This window comes from Tamandua tetradactyla, chromosome X (assembly GCF_023851605.1).
Source record: "Tamandua tetradactyla isolate mTamTet1 chromosome X, mTamTet1.pri, whole genome shotgun sequence".
Classification (NCBI taxonomy): Eukaryota; Metazoa; Chordata; class Mammalia; order Pilosa; family Myrmecophagidae; genus Tamandua; species Tamandua tetradactyla.
Window position 1 is genome coordinate 170,697,174 of NC_135353.1, and position 18,038 is coordinate 170,715,211.

At 35.2% G+C, this 18,038-nt stretch overlaps 2 long non-coding RNA genes across 4 annotated transcripts in view; one reads left to right on the forward strand and one right to left on the reverse strand.

Annotated features, from left to right (window-relative positions):
• LOC143670173 (uncharacterized) overlaps nt 1–18,038 on the reverse strand; it is a 172,627-nt gene that overhangs the window by 34,886 nt on the left and 119,703 nt on the right. The window lies entirely within an intron of this gene.
• The window catches only part of LOC143670172 (uncharacterized), a 34,125-nt gene continuing 20,960 nt past the window's right edge, over nt 4,874–18,038 (forward strand). The window contains exons 1-3 of one of the 3 annotated variants that reach the window (XR_013169289.1): nt 4,874–5,189; nt 17,446–17,619; nt 17,813–17,989. This is a non-coding gene — a long non-coding RNA (uncharacterized LOC143670172). Of the gene's footprint in view, nt 5,190–17,445; nt 17,620–17,812; nt 17,990–18,038 lie in introns of those variants that run through there. The other 2 variants (XR_013169291.1, XR_013169290.1) reach the window with 2 other exon arrangements.

Here is an 18,038-nt window from a genome sequence, read left to right on the forward strand (position 1 = left end):
CCCCCACCCAACCCTGTGCTTTTCAAATCGTAACAAATCCAGTGAAACCCTACCTGGTAAATTGGGGAACTTTGATCATTTCCATGTTCCTATCATGTACTGTCAGCCTTTGTGTCTGAAAAAAGATAAAAGAATTACAGAAAAATCTTTCCTTGGATTACCTGAGGAGATAAATTTCATACTTGATTTATTAGCAATCCCACTATTTAATAAGAACATGTTTTAGTGGGACTTGAAGAGAAATTAAGTGATCAACTCTCATTAATAGTTTCATTTTTAAAAATCTTGAGAATTTAATTGATAAGAAATAATAAAAATAGCTATATTCTAGTGTTTTCTCCACTTAGAGATGGAACAGCCCTTTTGAAAGTTTATAGAATTAAAATATAGAGACATTAATATGCCAACATACTACTTTTAGTGTCTTTAAATATTTAGGAGAATTATATTCCAGAAGATTATTTGAAGACAACTATGTGAAAGTAAGAGCAACTAAATAAATGTGTACCACTGATAAGAGACAGCAGATAAACCAAAGAAAGAAAAAAGAAGTAGCAATAAGGACTGAAAGGCCAGATCTTATAAAGATTTAAAATAGTCCTTGCTTTATGATTTGAAAGCATCAAGTCATGTCAAAAATAACTTTCTGAGCTCCTGGTACACTTGAGGCTCAGTCTTAGTGAGCCATTTCATAAAATATCATTACATTTCCATTAAGATCCAACTGATGGACATTCATGTCATATATTTGTATTTCTGGTGCAGAAAAAAATGAAATGACAAAGAAAAGCATTGCAGTTATAATACTTATGCTAATTTGAATTTGGATTTACTTTTTGTCCCTTGACTTTTCCTTAACATCTGAGATTGAATAACACATATGACAAAAAGGAAAAAGATATAAATTTCCTCCCTTTCTCTTTAAACTTAGAAACACCACCACCAAAAGGGAATTGAATGGATACCGCCAACCACACATAGTTACGTCCTAGGGAGATGCTGGGAGTGTAGACAGAGTGACAGAAGACGCTTCACAGTGAGTTTGTGTCAAACTCAACAGGATTCAGATTCTCCAAAGGTCACGGACCACGGTTTCCAAAGCCCACGAAAGCACGTCTTCTCCACAACATCAATCAGCCAAGAGGTGGCCACTTGTCACATCACAAGCAACTAAGCACCAGATCCATAGAAGGAAATCAGCTGCAGATGAAGCAGGGTAGTAGACAATGAAATAGCATTCACCAAGTTTTTCTCAGAAGTTCAAATAAATTGCAGGTATCATGATCTTCAAATAATCAAACAAGACATGCAAGGTCTCAAAAAGAAATCGAAAGAGGCATGAAGGATTGACAAATGAAGTCTGCAGAGCTCAATAAAGAAATGCAAGGCAAAACAATGTGAGAAACTGTCTTAGAAGAACACAGAGATAACCTAGCTGAAAAACCTTGGATAGAAAGATAAAGCTATAGGGAACCCCTCAAAATTAAAAATGGAATGTGACAAAACCAATTATTTTTAGAATTAAAAAAAGCGGATTTAGTGTTCCTATAGAAAATAAAAGAACAATTCTTTTATACCCACTGTGAAATTTCTGAAATTGAAGGATTAAAAATATTAGATAGTATTCAGATGGGCATTTAAGGAAAAAAAAAGTCATGTCTCATTTAGAGGGACAAAAGAGGGTTGTTAAATTTTTCCACAGTAGACACAGTAGTCTCAATTCCAGGCAAGCAAAATCCCTTGCAAAGTCCAAGAGATAGGATATGTAACGCAAGACTCTTTCTTCTTTCCAAGTTGTCCAACAGAAGTTTAAAATCAGCCCTAAAATTAGTATTTTCTAAAAATACCCATGCATTTTCCAGTAAAAGCTACTTAAGAAAAGCTAGCAAATTGAAAGGTAAATCAGTAAGATTTCAGGATTGAGACACCACAATAAAATAACCATAGATAATGTCATAATTAAAACAAAGACTAGAGATTATAACATTGTATGCTTTCCAAATGAATTCTAAGTCTTAGAAATGGCAACATAAAATAATATTTTAAAAAAAGGCCAGACTGTGGCAGGAAGAGAATTATAACAGTTTCATCATCTTTCAGAGCACACAGCCAAAAGATTTTTTTTCCAGGTTTAGGTATGCTCTAGACAAACTGAGAGGAAATATTTAGAAAGCAATCTATCTCACAAAAGTTAGTTCTATGCCAAATTCAGAAATTACTTCAATTTTACAGATTTGCTTTTTAAATTTTTCTGTAGCCATATTAAAAGATTGTTAAATCAATTTGTTCCATCCCCCATCCTGTGTTATCAGTGGCCCCTTTCAACATAAAAAGGTTAGAATGGCCATAGCCCAAATACCCCTAAAGAGTAGGAGAAAGATCAAATATGATGGTGGAATTACACAGGGAAGGTAGTGTTTAATAAATGAGTATGAATGCTGAATCATTATGCTGATATTTCTTTTAGCCTCCAGTACCCTTAGAGCAGCTAGGTATAAAAGTCTAAAACTGTGGGGTTGCAACTCATACCACACTAAAATCTGTTCTACAACTACCTGTTGTGATATGCTTTGAAATTTATTGGCTTTTGTAATATATACGTTATTTTTCACAAAACAAAAGAAAAAAGTCAATTGTAATGATAAATGCACAGCTATGTGAAAAACATTATTTTCAGAACTGTCAACCAATTGTTAAAAATCTATGTACCCCAACCAAAACAATTCCTGCCAATCCTAAAGCATACCTAGGGCATGATACAAGATTCTACAAAGGGTCCATGCACTCTGGTCACTTTCCAAAGATCTACAACCTCCAGATGGGTCCCTGGACCAGATAGATCCTGAAATGCAAAGGGGTAAACGCTTCCAGTATATCAACTAATTCCATCCCCCTATCCCATATTATCAACAGCCCCTTCCAACATGAAAAAGTTAGAATGACCATGGCCCAAATACCCTTGAAGAGTGGAAGAAAGATCAAAGGTGATGGCGGAGTTATACAGAGAAAGTAGGGTTAACAAGTGAGTAGGAATGCTGAATCAAGTATATTGATATTTCTTTTGGTCTCCAGTACCTCAGTAGCTAGAAATAAAAACCTACAATATTAGAGTTGTAAGTCATACCAAACTCTGAAACTTGTTCTACTAATTGTCACAAATTACTTTGCAATCTATTGCTTATTTTGTATATATGTTATTTTCACAAAAAAGAAAAAAAATAAGTATAACAGAGGAGTTAGCAGTCAACAAAGGAATATGACTGCTGAATCAATATATTGATATTTTTTGGTCTCCAGTGTTTTGAAAGAGCGTGAAGAAAAAATGAAAATTGTGGAACCGTAATCCAAACCAAACTTTAAAATCTGTTGTATAACTACTCCTTAAAACTTACTTGGAAATTTATTGGTTTTGTATGTGTTATTTTTTTTACAATACAAGTTAAAAAAATAAAAAAATTAATATGTTGTATGGTGCAACCTTGGCTATCTTTTAGAATAAGTGTGATCACTCTACTTAAACATCTGTGTATATGCAAATGTATTTGTAGTCAGATATAAAGTTCACAGATCAATACATTAATCAAAAACCATTGAAAAATAACCAAGTTACTCTAGGTTAGGCTTAAACTTTAACTTGCAAAACCAGTAAAAGTAACAGAAATCTTGTATTTTAAGAATAGTAGATGCTAATCCCTACATAATTCTTCTTGAAATCTTAATGAGCCTCTCTTCCCAAAATATTATTTCTCTTAAGTTTATCGTCATGGAAAATATCCAGTGGGTTGAATATGTATGAAAACTACATCTACTTTGGGTGAGTCACAGTATTGAACCATTATAGCATGACAGTAGAAACTTGGTACTTTCCATTAGCTTAAGAGAAATGAAAATTTTAAATGGGTTCCCTTTCAACATAAAGCTTCACCACCCTGGGGGAGGACCATTTAGGTGCTCTGCATAAAAATTCCACTTGAGCACAGGCTTTGCGTTGACCCAGCCCACCTGCTAGGTTGAGTGAAAAAGTTTCCTTGGAAGGAATTCCATATCCCCTGCCATTCCAACTCCAAGTTGTTTGAGTTAGCTCAATCTTAGATAAGCCACACACACTGTGCATCATCAAATTTCTCCCTATTATGAGTTGATTATGTCCCCCAAAAGGAAATATGCTCAATGGCTAAATCCCTGGTCCTATGAAAGTGATCCTATTACAAAATAGGGTATTTGAAGATGGGATTCGTTGGCACTGTCTCTCTGGAGAAACCTACCCTTGGTGTCAAAGTCTGTACCAGCCAGAGTTCTCCAGAGAAATAGAAACACAGTATATATATATTCATAAGATTCTTTAAAAGGAATTGGCTCACACAATTGTGGGGGCTGGTATGTCTGAAATCCATCGATTTTCCACAGGGTTGAAATTCCAAAAGGAGTTGATTTTGTAGTTTTGAAGAAGAATCTCTTCTTACTCTGGAAACCCCCATTCTTTGTGTGCTTAAAGTTTTCAATTTTTTGGATGAGTCCAACCATATCATGGAAGGGAGAAGGTAGGTCAGTCATCTCCTCAGAAATGTGTATCTAAAGTCAATAGACTGTAGATGCCTAGGTATTTTGTTAGATATGACTAGCAACATGTATGCTAGCACTTGACCAAACAAACCATAACCCAGTTGAGTTTACACTTACATTTAACCATCACATTCCCCAACAAAATCCATGAATTAAATTGAAGTGGTTAACACCCAACTTGGGGACTGCTAGACATACAACTTTCTCACTCATCAACTGCCAGGAGGAGGTCATTAATGGGTTTTTGGCCCCACCCCCCTCCACCCATGAGTCAAGGATGTCCCCCCCCCACCAGCCTAGCAAACTCCAGGAGGAGAAAAAGCTCAAAAAGCGCCCATCAATAAGGGACGTGTTGACAGTGGCCACATGGTCAGTGGTCCAAATGAAGAGTCCACAATGCCAACTGAATGTCCACTCATCAATGATGTCACAATTGGCAGTGACAAAGCACCTGCAACATGTCCCGGGTTTCTCCTGAAGCCGAGAGCAGGAATGCAAACAGCAGGTCACAATGGGAGGTGACATCTCCTGGGTACCTCTCAGGATATCCTGACTCTCAAGTCTTGTTTACAAGCTGATAACAGCGTAATGGTTGAATGACAATTAGAAGTAAGAATTATATTGTGGTAAGACATTTCCCAATATATCCCCTAGCTTCATATGTGACTTTGCATGTACATGAAAACCTGTTTTCCTGTGACTAAACTCAGTGACTATGGTATTTTTGAGATAACATTGCTAATGTTTATTTTAATATATGGCCCTTTATTTCCTTTCTATTTCCTTCTTCTACAGACTGTATAATTCCATCTCTCTTTTGCTAAAACTCTAGTTAAGTAAACTAATAAGATAAAATAATGTTTTCATTTTCCCTTCTCAAGAAGTTAATTTCATTAGGGGAAAAATCATGATATAATCAGCCTAGTAAGATCCTAAACCAGTGTTGAGTATGGAACAAAATGGTTTCTATATATTGTGGTAACATTAACATTTTCAGCAAATGTTTGTTCAGTTGTATTGAGAGCAGACTGTTTGGTACACTCGTTTAGTGAAAGTAAATGACACCAAATGGCAAATGCTTTAGATATTATTTATTTATAGACAGTATGAGGAAAATGTTCGTTTCATCATTTTGTCTTCTATAATATCCATTCATCTTATGGTCAGTTAGCATAATAAATACATAATACTAGTATACTTTAACAAAAGAATATTGCATATTAAATTATTCATATAAAATACAAATGTTAAAAAATAAAAAAATAAAAAATACAAATGTTACATATCTAGAGAGTGTTACTTTAAATAGTTAAACTTTAAAGTGCAGCATATTCATTGATGGATGGATAAGGAAAATCATGATCCAGGAGTAAGATATAGATATACAAAGTTATAAAAAAAGTTGATTGATGTTAGTTTAAATAGTTAAACTTTAAAGTGTATATTCATTGATGGATGGACAAGGAAAATCTTGATCCAGGAATAAGATATAGATATACAAAGTTATAAAACAAGTTGATTGACAAATTTTTTAAATGCTGTCATCCTCATATAATTACAATTTCTTTAGTTTTATGGACATTATCATTGAGAATGTTTTGACCCTAGAGGGAGAAATTCAGGACCAATTAAAATGAAACTTAGGGAGGTGATTCTAATTATCTTACTGAAGAAATTGATTTGAGCCTTGAAAAGATATTGGTAACTTTAGCTTATAACATAGTTACTTTAAGAGGAAAATGAAAGTCTAAGGTAAATATGATTAAAATTTTTCTTGGAATATTAAATGGGTTAGCATCTGATAGTTTATGGTACAAAATATTAAACCAAGCTAACCAAGAAAATATTGTGGAACACTTCTGCAATGGTGAGGGCAAATTTTTAGTAAAATACCACCTGCAGAAATGGGACAAGGTGTGATCTGATGGAGATGATTTTCAACGGTATAGTTTGGAAGCCCTGCCAATTTTTAATTTGGCAAAACTTCTTGGTTTCTTGGAATTTTACCTCTCTCCTCTCATCTGTATGGAGAGTTCTCTAGACCCCTTACATAGAGATATGTTTTTCAGTTAATATTATAATTAAAGGAATGGTCACCTATGGCATGTTTTTAGAAGAGAGCAAAGGAAGTATTGGATAGATTTGAAAGAATAACCATGCCTTAAAAAACAAAAGCCCTCAAATCTCCAGCTCACAGTGAAGATATACTTTAAATTGCACAATTATATCTTGTATATTTTGTGTCTTTACTATTCACTTTTTTTTTTGCATATTTGGGAGGAAAACAATCACTTTATGGTCTTATGAATAAGTGTAAGTCAAGGAATATAATATCAAGTTTCATGGAAAAATTGATCCCCATGTTTAGTCACAAAAACAAGATGAGTTGAGATTTTCACTAACAAAAATTGTTCTGTTTAATTACATTTAATATACATATATTTAAAAACACAATTTTATATTAGAAGTCTCACTGTTATAGAATTTTTGATAATGTCCAGGGCAACATGTTCTATCTATATTTATATCTTGAAATATGGTATGTTCTACTTGAGGAAGCCAGTTATTCTTTTAAAAAACATACACACATGCAAACAGAAAGCAATGCAAAATATGTATTTTCTGTTTATATACAAGAACTACTACATTAGGCAAAAAACAGGAATAGGCATAATGAAATATCTATACTTCTGCATCAAGTTCTCCCCCTCAACGTCATTTTTTTTTGCCCTTAATGCTAAATATCATAAAATAGCAAGGTTCTACCATTTTAGAGTTTTAAATATTGAATATTTATTTGAACCATTAATTTAAGATGTCTTTATTTTTGCCCAATTTTCACTCTGAGATTGAAAAGCAGCATGGGGATACGATCACACCATTTTCCTAGGGGCACTGGAAATGTACTTTCTGTGAAGATAACATAGGAATCAAAAATGAGCATCTCGATGAGGGGAAAGGCAAAGCAGTAACATTTAGGAATTTCAACTCAGCTTTGCTGGCTCTAATTTTACAAATCCTCTTAAATTCTCCAGCCCCACCCAACGCCTTATCCCAATCCACTGGAGATTTCCTTTCTACATTAAGGGGCTTCCCTGCTCTATGACTTAACAACCAAGGGCATTGTTGGGAACTGAAATATATGCCCATCTTCCCCAAGAGTAGCTCAGGTCCCTGTCTGGGATTTCTCCTTTGCAACTAGCCAGACTCAGAGAAACATATAGGAGAAGATCAACTGCCTCTGTGTACATATCCTGACATATCAGTGATTCCCCAAGGATTTCCCTTTGGGTGTGTTTCATTTTTTCTGAGTCATCTTGTCAACCAACTAAATGAATGTCCTTTAATTGCATACTGAAATTTTCTCCATGGAAACTTGCACTAATTTTCACAGAAATATTCTAAGACATGTTTTGCTGTTTTTTTAAATCTGAGTGCTACTTTCTGCTTATATGTTCTTGTTGAAATGCAAGTTCATATATTGAGTATAGTTGAGTATATTGTTCATATATTGAGTATAGATATTGAGTATAGTTTTTTAGAGGCTCACTTTGTAAACAAATTGCTCCTACGGAGATGAAGAAACCTGGCAAAATTAGGTGTGCCTTGGTGGATTCTTGCTGGAAGAAGAAAGAAAACTAAAAAAAAAAAAAGAAAGAAAAAGTTATCAGTGCTAAAAAGCAAGAGATGTATGCCTAAATTGGAGAGCATCACTGACCTCGACAAAAATAAAACCAGCAAAACAAAAAACACATGTTAAGGAAAATTCACTGTATGAGCAGAAGAGTAGGTCCTTGAAATAATAAACCTATTAAGCCATAAAATGGCCCCTCCACACACTATAACTAAAAACATCAGCTATTGATGGCACAGGTTAATTTACATTTAAAAATAAGTAGAAAAACATGACAAATATTTATATGAAGCTACTCTTGGAAGAACATTCAAACATTTTCCTCTGGAAAAAAATGCCTTGCAGAAAGCAAAACCAAAATTAGGGGAAAACAAGAACATTAATCAAGAATCATTAAACACACTTGTTGATTATAAATGGCTACACACAAAATCACCACTTGAGACAAAATTCACTCAATCTAACACAAAATAGTATGACAGATGTGAACAAACCTATATGTCTACTAAATATGCACAGGTTTCACTCAGCTGCTATAGGCTCACAACAAAACTCTATGCTGCATATGTGAGACAATGGTATAAAAAATACTACGGATAGATAAGATTAGAGATGAACAAAAACATACCAACATTTACAAATAAGGCTGAAGTTGAAATTATGATAGACAATTTTTATCCCTTTAAAAATAATTGTCATTAACAGGAGACAATTTTGGGGGAAAGAACTTTTATATTTTATAGAGGTTCTCTATATCACTTAATATATCATTGATATATCATTAATCTCGTGAGTGCTTATTATCCACTTGTGAAGAAAATATTGTGGTGTAAACTTTGATTTTTTTAAAAAATAAATCTCACTGACTAAGCCATTTAGGTTTTTATTTCCTTACATAATTTGGTCCACTTGGCCCATGTGTTTTCTCTCTTGCTCTTAACATCTCAGCATCTGCTTTCTAAAAGTGGCTATATACATACATGTTTCTTAATTAGAGTCTTTGGTATTATACAATGGTTTTCAGTTTACTGCTCAATGCTTTGGGTCCTGAATTTTACTGTGTCTTATATTAGGATAAAGGCAGAAGTTAACGAAATAAAAATAGTAAATCACTATGACATAGTTCTTTGAAATTAATGAAATATAGAGGAACCCTTGATAAATGAAGAAAAAAGAAATAAGGCCTTTGAAACTTAGGATAAACTGGAAAAAGTAATTGATACAAACAAGAAATTAAATAACATGAGTAGTTTGTACAACTTAATACAAATATATTGGAAACCCTCTAGTAGATGAACTGTCTAATCTAATAGAAAATAAAATGTAATCAAAAGTAACCCAAGAAGAGAACAGGGGTGAATGAATTAAAATTCTTGAGATAGAGTCCTAAATATAAAATCTAAAACTAAAAACTTTGATGAAAACATGGGGGAGGTGTTTCCATAGCTTTGCGGTAGGCAAAGATTTCTTAGAACAAAGAATGCATGAACCATGAGGACAATCAAATTAAACTTCGATGTTTTCTTTAAAGAAGTTCTGCCCAACCGAAGATATGATTAAGAAAATGAATACAAGTAACAGAGGAGCCAGCCTAAGGAAGTAAACTTATGAAAACAAAGTAATAACCATAAATTCTGGCGTGATGCCACTGGAAAGAGTAGCCCTTAGCATTCTGTGGTAGATTTTGAACTATGGATAAAATGGAAACTGGTCTTCCCCAGACATTGAACCACTAAAGGCACATGGTATCAGGTCTTCACTATGAGCGTCCAATGGGCCATGGATTAGACAGGGTTCTCCAGAAAAAGAGAACTGACAGGTGGTAGATACCTGTGTGTGCATGGATATTAATCTACTTATAATAGGAATTGGCTCACATGATCATTGGCAAGTCCTAGTTCCACAGAGCAGTCTGCAAGTTGGAAACTCCAATGAAAGTGACACTGAATTCCCTGTGAGAAGCTTGCCAGCTGAAGTAGAGATAGAAATACTTTTGGCTGCTGAAATCCTCTCTTCTGGCTTTTAAGACCTCCAACTACTCACCAAGGGCAACCTCTTTTGTTGATTGTTGATGCAATCAGCTGTAGATGCAATCAATTGGCTAATAATTGAAATCCACAAAATACTTATACAATATAGATCAAATCTGAGCTTGCTTGACCAAAGAGAATACCATATAACCTAGAGGAGTTGACACCTAAAATTAGCCACCACCGTCCATGCTACCCAAAGCCAACTGAAATCTGTTAACAGTAAAAACTGGTTCTGTGATATCTAGCATGAGACTATGTTCATAAACAGAAAAGAATTAAGAAATAATGTCTATAGCCGTCCCTCCAGCAACTGGAGATGAGTGTCAGTTAATCGATTACTACATAATATGTTGGGACCAACTTAACAGAAATAAACAACAGATATTCATCATCCTCCAAGTTCCAAATGTCAGGATTCTAAGATCTGCTTCTCTGGACTCCACTCTTCAAGCAAGGGGTCACCCGGACAGCATCCTTATCTGGAGGTGTGTAGAATTCACCTCAACTCATTCAGATTTTGGAAAGCGTTTGTAGAGGTTCTCCACAGCCCTTGCTGCATAGGCTTCTCTCCAGCATAGCTTCTTACTTTGTAAAGTCGGTACAAAGGGTCTCACTCTCCAGTATGCTAAAAAAGCAGTCTCATCAAGGCAGTGACACATTCTTTAGGTTAGAAGCAGTCAGATTCCACCTGTATGCAAGGGGAGAAGATCATCTGGGGAGGATAACTCATCTGGGTTTGCTTTACTAAAGGTCTGTCACAGATATGGCAAGCTCAAAAGGTTGGAAAGAACAGGGAAGAATTCTTTAATGTGTGCTGCAGATAACTGTTTTCCAGGTGCTTAACGAGCAAACCTGGAAATCATGGATTCATGGCACATACTTTCAGAAAAGCATCAGAGTACCTGAATTTCTCTTGGTTGATTTTCTTAAGCATTTTTATACCTCTATTCATAAGTGACACGAGTCTCTGATTTTCCTTCTATATACTGTTCTGTTCAACTTTTTGAAGCCATGTTATAGTATCATAGAAGAACTATGGATTATTCTGATTTTTCAATAGGAGAGGCTTTAAAAGAAGATTCTGTTGTCTCCTGAAAATTTGGCAAAACTACCTGTGAAACCTTATAGACCCATTGGTTTATTTTGGATAAACAAGTTGGGTGATAAAATAACTTCCTCGATGAAGTAGTATTTTTCTGAAACTATGTTGGAGAAACCAAATTTAGTGACTTTGTTTTGCGACTTATTTTGTGATCTCATATTTAAATCCACATTACCTGTGACATTCCACTGCCATAAATTGGAATTGCTTTTCTCCAGAGAAGTTTGCTTGTGCTTCTTTAAGGATACTGCCTCAGCTAGGGTAGAGAAGAACAATTTTTTCCTACTTGACACACATCCAAAAATCTCTTTTCCCATCTCTGTCACAATTAGATATGGCCATGAAGAGTTTTGACCTGTGACGATTAGATGAAAATGAAGCTTGTTACTTTTAAGTCCAATCAATGTATATTTCTCAAGACATTTCAATGTATACCTCTGAAGACATCAAAAACATCAAAAAGTGGAAAAAATACCACTTTTCTCTTCTCTACCTATGAATTAAGGTTTGATCTCCCAGATCTGTATTTGAGAGATTTGAAAATGAATGTCATACAGTTGAGACTGACTGCCCTGAAGAATTATCTTCTATAGAACCATTAGGTTCCATAATTGTAGATTTTATTTGAAGATCAGTGAAACTGAAAGGATCACTCAAGTCTTCATGCGGAGAGTGGTGGGACATGGGAAGTTTAAGAGAGAACAGATTTGTAGGTTATTGAAACTTGAGAAATAAAAGCGAAGAATAGTTAGGTTTTTTGTTTGTTTGTTTTAATGAAGAAGAGAACTGAACTCATGGCCAACGCACTGAAGAACGAGTTCTCCAATGGAGATAACAAATTCAATAGGCTTAGCCCTTGATCTTGGGGTTTGCCCCTATGAAACGTATTCCTGCAAAGAAGAAGCTAAACCTATACTTCATGATGCCTAAAAGTCACCACCAAAGAAACCCTTTTGTTGCTCAGATGTGACCTCTGTCTCAGCCAACTCGGCAGGTGAACTCACAGTCCCCCCCCCCACCCCCCCCCCCAGCACACACATGTGGGAAATGATTCCTGGAGATATAAATCTCCCTGGGAACATGGGACAAGGCTCCCAGAGTGAGGTGGACCTGGCATCATAGGATTGAGAAAGACTTCTTGACCAAAAGGGGCAAGAGAGAAATGAAACAAAGGTGGGAGAGATTTCAAACTGAGTTGAGAGGTTATCCTGGAGGTTTTTCTTCTGCATTATATAAATACCCCTTTTTTGGATTGTAGTGTATTGGAGAGGCTGGAGGGAAGTACCTGAAACTGTTGAACGGTGCTCCAGTAGCTTTGATTCTTAAAGACAGTTGTATAACTATATAACTTTTACAACATGACTATCTGGTTGCAAAACCTTGCGTCTGATGCTCTTTTTATCCAAAGTATGGACAGATGATTTAAAAATAGGATAAAGAAATAGGAAGGGATAAAGGGGAAAACATTGAGTAATTGAAATATTGGTGGTCAATGAAAGGGAGTGGTGATGGGTATGAGGTTTGTTCTTTTTTTCTTTTTTCTTTTTTTTCTGGAGTGATGCAAATGTTCTAAAAATGATCATGGTGATGACTACACAACTATGTGATGATACCATGAGCCACTGATTTTATACTATGGATGAACTATATGCATATATATATATGAAGATTTCTCAATAAAAATATTAAAAAAAAAAGAACTAGTGCTTCCCTGCAACTAAAAGTAGTGGGTCAAACTTTGGAGACATATCTGGGACGACCACACTTCATTCTTCTTCTTAATTCTTAATAGTTGAGACATTATATAATACTCTTTTTAGTATTTTTCCATGTAAGGATTATGAATTATGTGTACCACAATAGCTAAAATTTATGGATTATAGAGATCTGAAGACTCATAATGTGAGAATTTCATCTCTTTAAAGACCCAGTTGATTCTTGTACATGCTTTGGCTTGAGAACTGTTAATGCAGCAAGATACCTGACTTGAATCTTTTCAGTAAAAATTACCAATCAAAACTGTAACATGATCATCTGGCATATGTATCAGTCAGCTACTGAATAAAGTATTCATTTATGCAAAGAGGCATAGCTTACTTCAAAAATATGCTATTCCATTTAACATGTTTCTTTGAATTTTGTCATTTGCACCCATTTCATACCTTACGAAGCAATGCAACTGTCAGGGAGGCTTGAAGGAACTGAGAGAATTATAGAGAAGCAAATGACCTTAAAATGGGTCTAATTATGTCCCATTATTTTATAGAAAACTAAAAGTAGTTAAATAAATCCATTTAGCAAGTCATTCATATGGGACAAATGTCATACTTAATTCCTAGTATTGTGATGTACTGCCACAATTTTCCCTAAACAGAGATAGTCTGCTGTAGTCAACCATTGCGTAACCTATGTACCAATCTGCAAACATAGATTGCATTAAAAAGTTTCCTTCCAACATGCTATTATGGATTTTTCTGAAAGGTGGTTTAATCTGCTTTGAACTCCATCCTGACCTGCCTCCTTTCACACCAAGCAGCTCTTAGTTCAGAGTCCCAAAGTTAAGCAATCACTCATCGCACAGTCTAAGCTGATTAAAAGTGGGCTCTTTATAGATAACTTTCCTCTCAGCATCCCTCCAGTATGCGTAATCAGCAGTGATCAAAAGCAGAGATTTAGTCCTACCACAGGTACAGGTTTATGTGCCAGCTTCTATTTTATTGGCGCTTAAGGTGCTTTTTGATATTAGAATCTATTACCATCAGAAAAGTAGAATTCTCTGAAACAGGTTGTTAGTACTGATATTAAAAGTGACTGGTATGACTGACAGATGGAGTAAAAAAATATATTGTATCAGCATCCTGGGATGTAAAGAAAGATTTCCTAAGAGCTATCTTCTTTTGGATGCTAATTTTCATTGTTTTACTGTTATACATAAAGTTATAGGGATAAAGGCACAGCAAAGATAAACAAGTCACAATAGAGGACCAACTTTAAAAAGTTCATCATTCCCTGAAATAGAATTCTATTCACCTGAAACAGAAAGGATAGATGATGACAGTGACAGTTAATTGTTTGAACCACAGCTACACTGCTTGGCTTGTTCCACACTTTCTCGAGGAAAATGATACAGCCATGATGAAAAACCAAAATGAAGGAGAATTTCTAGGAACCAGGGGTTGAGACTGAAAATAAACAAAAGTACAGATGGGGGAAACAACAGACTGAGTAAAAGAAGTGCTGAAAAGGAAATAAAGAAGTGATATGTGTTAAAGGATAATCTATCAGAGAGTTGACAATAAATAGTATGGTCTAATGATCTTCTCTAAGAGGGTGTCATTTCAGCAGGGTACCAAAGAAAGATGGAATCAGGCATGTAATGCTCACGATCAGCCTCCAAGTAGGCTAAGAAAGAAAGAAAGAATAAAATACTTTGAAGAAAATAGAAAAAAAATACCTTGAACAACAATAGCACATTCAAGAGATCAAAAGATTTCAAGAGTAAGGCGGAAGTATCCAGAGTTGAGAAAACACAAGTAGATTTCTATCACCATTCCAAGCTTAGAACATGCAAGGAGCTTGGACTTTTTTTTTTTTTTAAGTGTAATGGGTATGTATTTAGGTTTTGAGGTACAAGGTTCTCTGTTTTGATTTGCATGCCAGAAAGATCCTTCTGACAGCTATATGGAAAATGGAAATATTGGCACAGTAACAGAGGTGAAAATGGAGGGCATAATAAGTTATTTGGCAGATCAACCCAATGGATAAAGTCATTTAGTAAAAAACAGGGAAAAACATCAAGAGAAGGACATTCAGAAGGAAGCTTAAGGAACAGTAAGAGTTCTGTTTGAATGCGCTAATTATGAGGGGATGCTAAACCAAAAGTATAATCTGTGGGAATTTACACTCCTATAATAATTTCCATGATAAGGAAACTTAAGATTGAGGCCAACTCTGGGAAAGCATCACTGCTTCTTTAACTATTGAGTTATTTTTCACTTAATAGGTTATTATTCTGCCTCTTTGGAATTATAAATATTTATCTTGTAGTTTTCTCATTTCTGGTTTTTACAAAGTCATGAACACTTTATATTTGTGACACATTCAAGATATCTAGTGCTTATAAAGTTTTTTTTGTTGTTGTTGTTGTTTTTAGCATGGGCAGGCTTTGGGAATCAAACCAGGGCCCCCAGCTTGGCAGGTGAAAATTCTTCCACTGAGCCACCATTGCACGGCCCTCTTATAAAGTTTTTCTAATTTGGCAGAGGTCTGCCTAAACACCCTAACATTTTCTTTATCCTGCTTTCTTGGAAGCAGGAAAAGCAGAGTAGAGAATTGGAAAAATTTACCTAGAGTTCACATTATTCTTTCACTTTTTCAAAAGATAGTTAGGAGCCAACTATTTGCTAACATGATAAGATGAGAGTAATGGTATAATAGGAATAAATTGCTCATCAAAGCATCTTCCAGTTTCTCAAAGTTTCCACAATCCAAGCTCAGTTTAAGAGACTCACATTCTCCTATGACAAGCATCCATACACTGCAAATCTTAAGTCATGACTAATGAATTGATTCTAATAATGATCAGTGAACTGAAAATTTTGTTTTCCCTTCTTGCTGAATTTGTTTGAAATATCTTGTCCTATGCTAACCTTAACCCTTGCAAATTAATTTTTAAACATATTTTAAGAAGATCATGCATTTGAAAGTAATTTTTACTATTTCTTGGATTCCAATTTTTAAATAGCTTTTATCAACATCCCAAATAAACAAGTTGCCATCTGTTCAGCCTACATATAATTTTAAAAGTTCAGAGTCAATAATATAGAGATGGATTTCTCTAAGTACTCCCACTGGAGACTTGATCAGTGAGTGGAAAAGTATTCTCAAAGTCCCCTTTGGGGAGTGGTGAGAACGAGGAAAAATTCAACCTCCCCAAGTTGAATTTTTGATATTCTCACAAGCAGTGTGGACAACCAAAGCTATAGGCTGAGCCCCCAATCTTGGGGTTTGTTCATGTGAAACTTAACCCCGCAAAGCATAGGTCAAGTCTACTTAAAATTAGGCCTAAGAGTCACCCCCAAGAGAACCTCCTTTGTTGCTCAGATGTGGCCTCCCTCTCCAGCCAACATGACAAGCAAACTCACCACCCTACCCCCTGTCTACATGGGACATGACTCCCAGAGGTGTGGACCTTTCTGGTAACATGGGACAGAAATCCTAGAATGAGCTGAGACTCAGCATCAAGGGATTGAGAAAACCTTCTCAACCAAAAGGGGAAAGAGTGAAATGAGACAAAGTGTCAATAGTTGAGAGATTCCAAACAGAGTCGAGAGGTTACCCTGGAGGTTATTCTTATGCATTAAGTAGATATCACCTTGCTATTCAAGATGTAATGGAGAGGCTGGAGGGAACTGCCTGAAAATGTGGAGCTGTGTTCCAGTAGCCATGTTTTTTGAGGATGATTGTACAATGATATAGCTTTCACAATGTGACTGTGTGATTGTGAAAACCTTGTGTCTGATGCTCCTTTTATCTACCTTGTCAACAGATGAGTAAAACATGAGGAATAAAAATAAATAATAGGGGGAACAATGTTAAAATAAACTTAGATTGAAATGAAAGTAATGAAAGAGAGGGGTAAAGGGTATGGTATGTACGAAATTTTCTCTGTTTTCTTTTTATTTATTTTTCTGTTGTCTTTTTCTTTTTCTGAATTAATGCAGATGTTCTAAGAAATGATCATGATGATGAATAGGCAACTATGTGATGATATTGTGAATTACTGATTATGTATGTAGAACGGAATGATCATATGTTAAGAATGTTTCTTTCCTGTAATTTTTTTTAAAAAATTTAAAAATTAATTTAAAATAAATAAATAAATATCCTCACTGGAATGTAATATTCTAAGTGACCATTTATCCAGATGATTTCCAACATGAGATATATGTTGCCCTTGACTTAATAGCATACGAAAGGGGAAAAAAAAATCTCAAAGCCCTTTATTTAAAGAGGCTTGCTTTTAAAATAGTGGACAACATCCTTGGAGTACCACAATGCTAAAACTGATGGCCTTGTACAAGTCTTTTCTCTTAAATGTCTCCTTTTGCTAGACGGTAGATTTCAGTGGTCGTGCCACCACACTGAAGCCACACTTCCTACAGAAGGGAAATAAATAGAACGGACCCAGCGAGATTGTATTAAGTTCAGGAGCTAAAGGCAGCTGTGCATGAAAAGAATGTTCCTGCATCAACAGTTTCATGATCAAGTGCTCCAGGATGCCTCAGGTACCAGTCAATTCTGGAAACCTTGTAGTCAATGAAACAATATTCACAGTTTAGTGTTGTTTCATTCACCATCAGGGAGGCTGAGTTGCCAGTTTACTTATGTTAAAATATTCACGTGAAGAACACTTGACCTACATTGCTTAATAGATCATTCAACACAGATATTTATTTTCCGTTCATTTTCTTTTTTAAGTCCTCTGCTCATTTTCAGCAAATCAGTGTATGGAGTGAGAACACACTGGCAATTGCATCCGTTGGTGTAATTTCTATGGAATGAAGAACACTGGAATAAAATAGCTGCCTGAAATCCGTTCTTGTATAATGCGGCCAGGAGATAATTCTGCATTTTTTGCATAAAGGTCTTCCTAAATGAAAAGAAGGCTAGTTTTTCTATAATAGGCTAAATGTGTGCATAGATT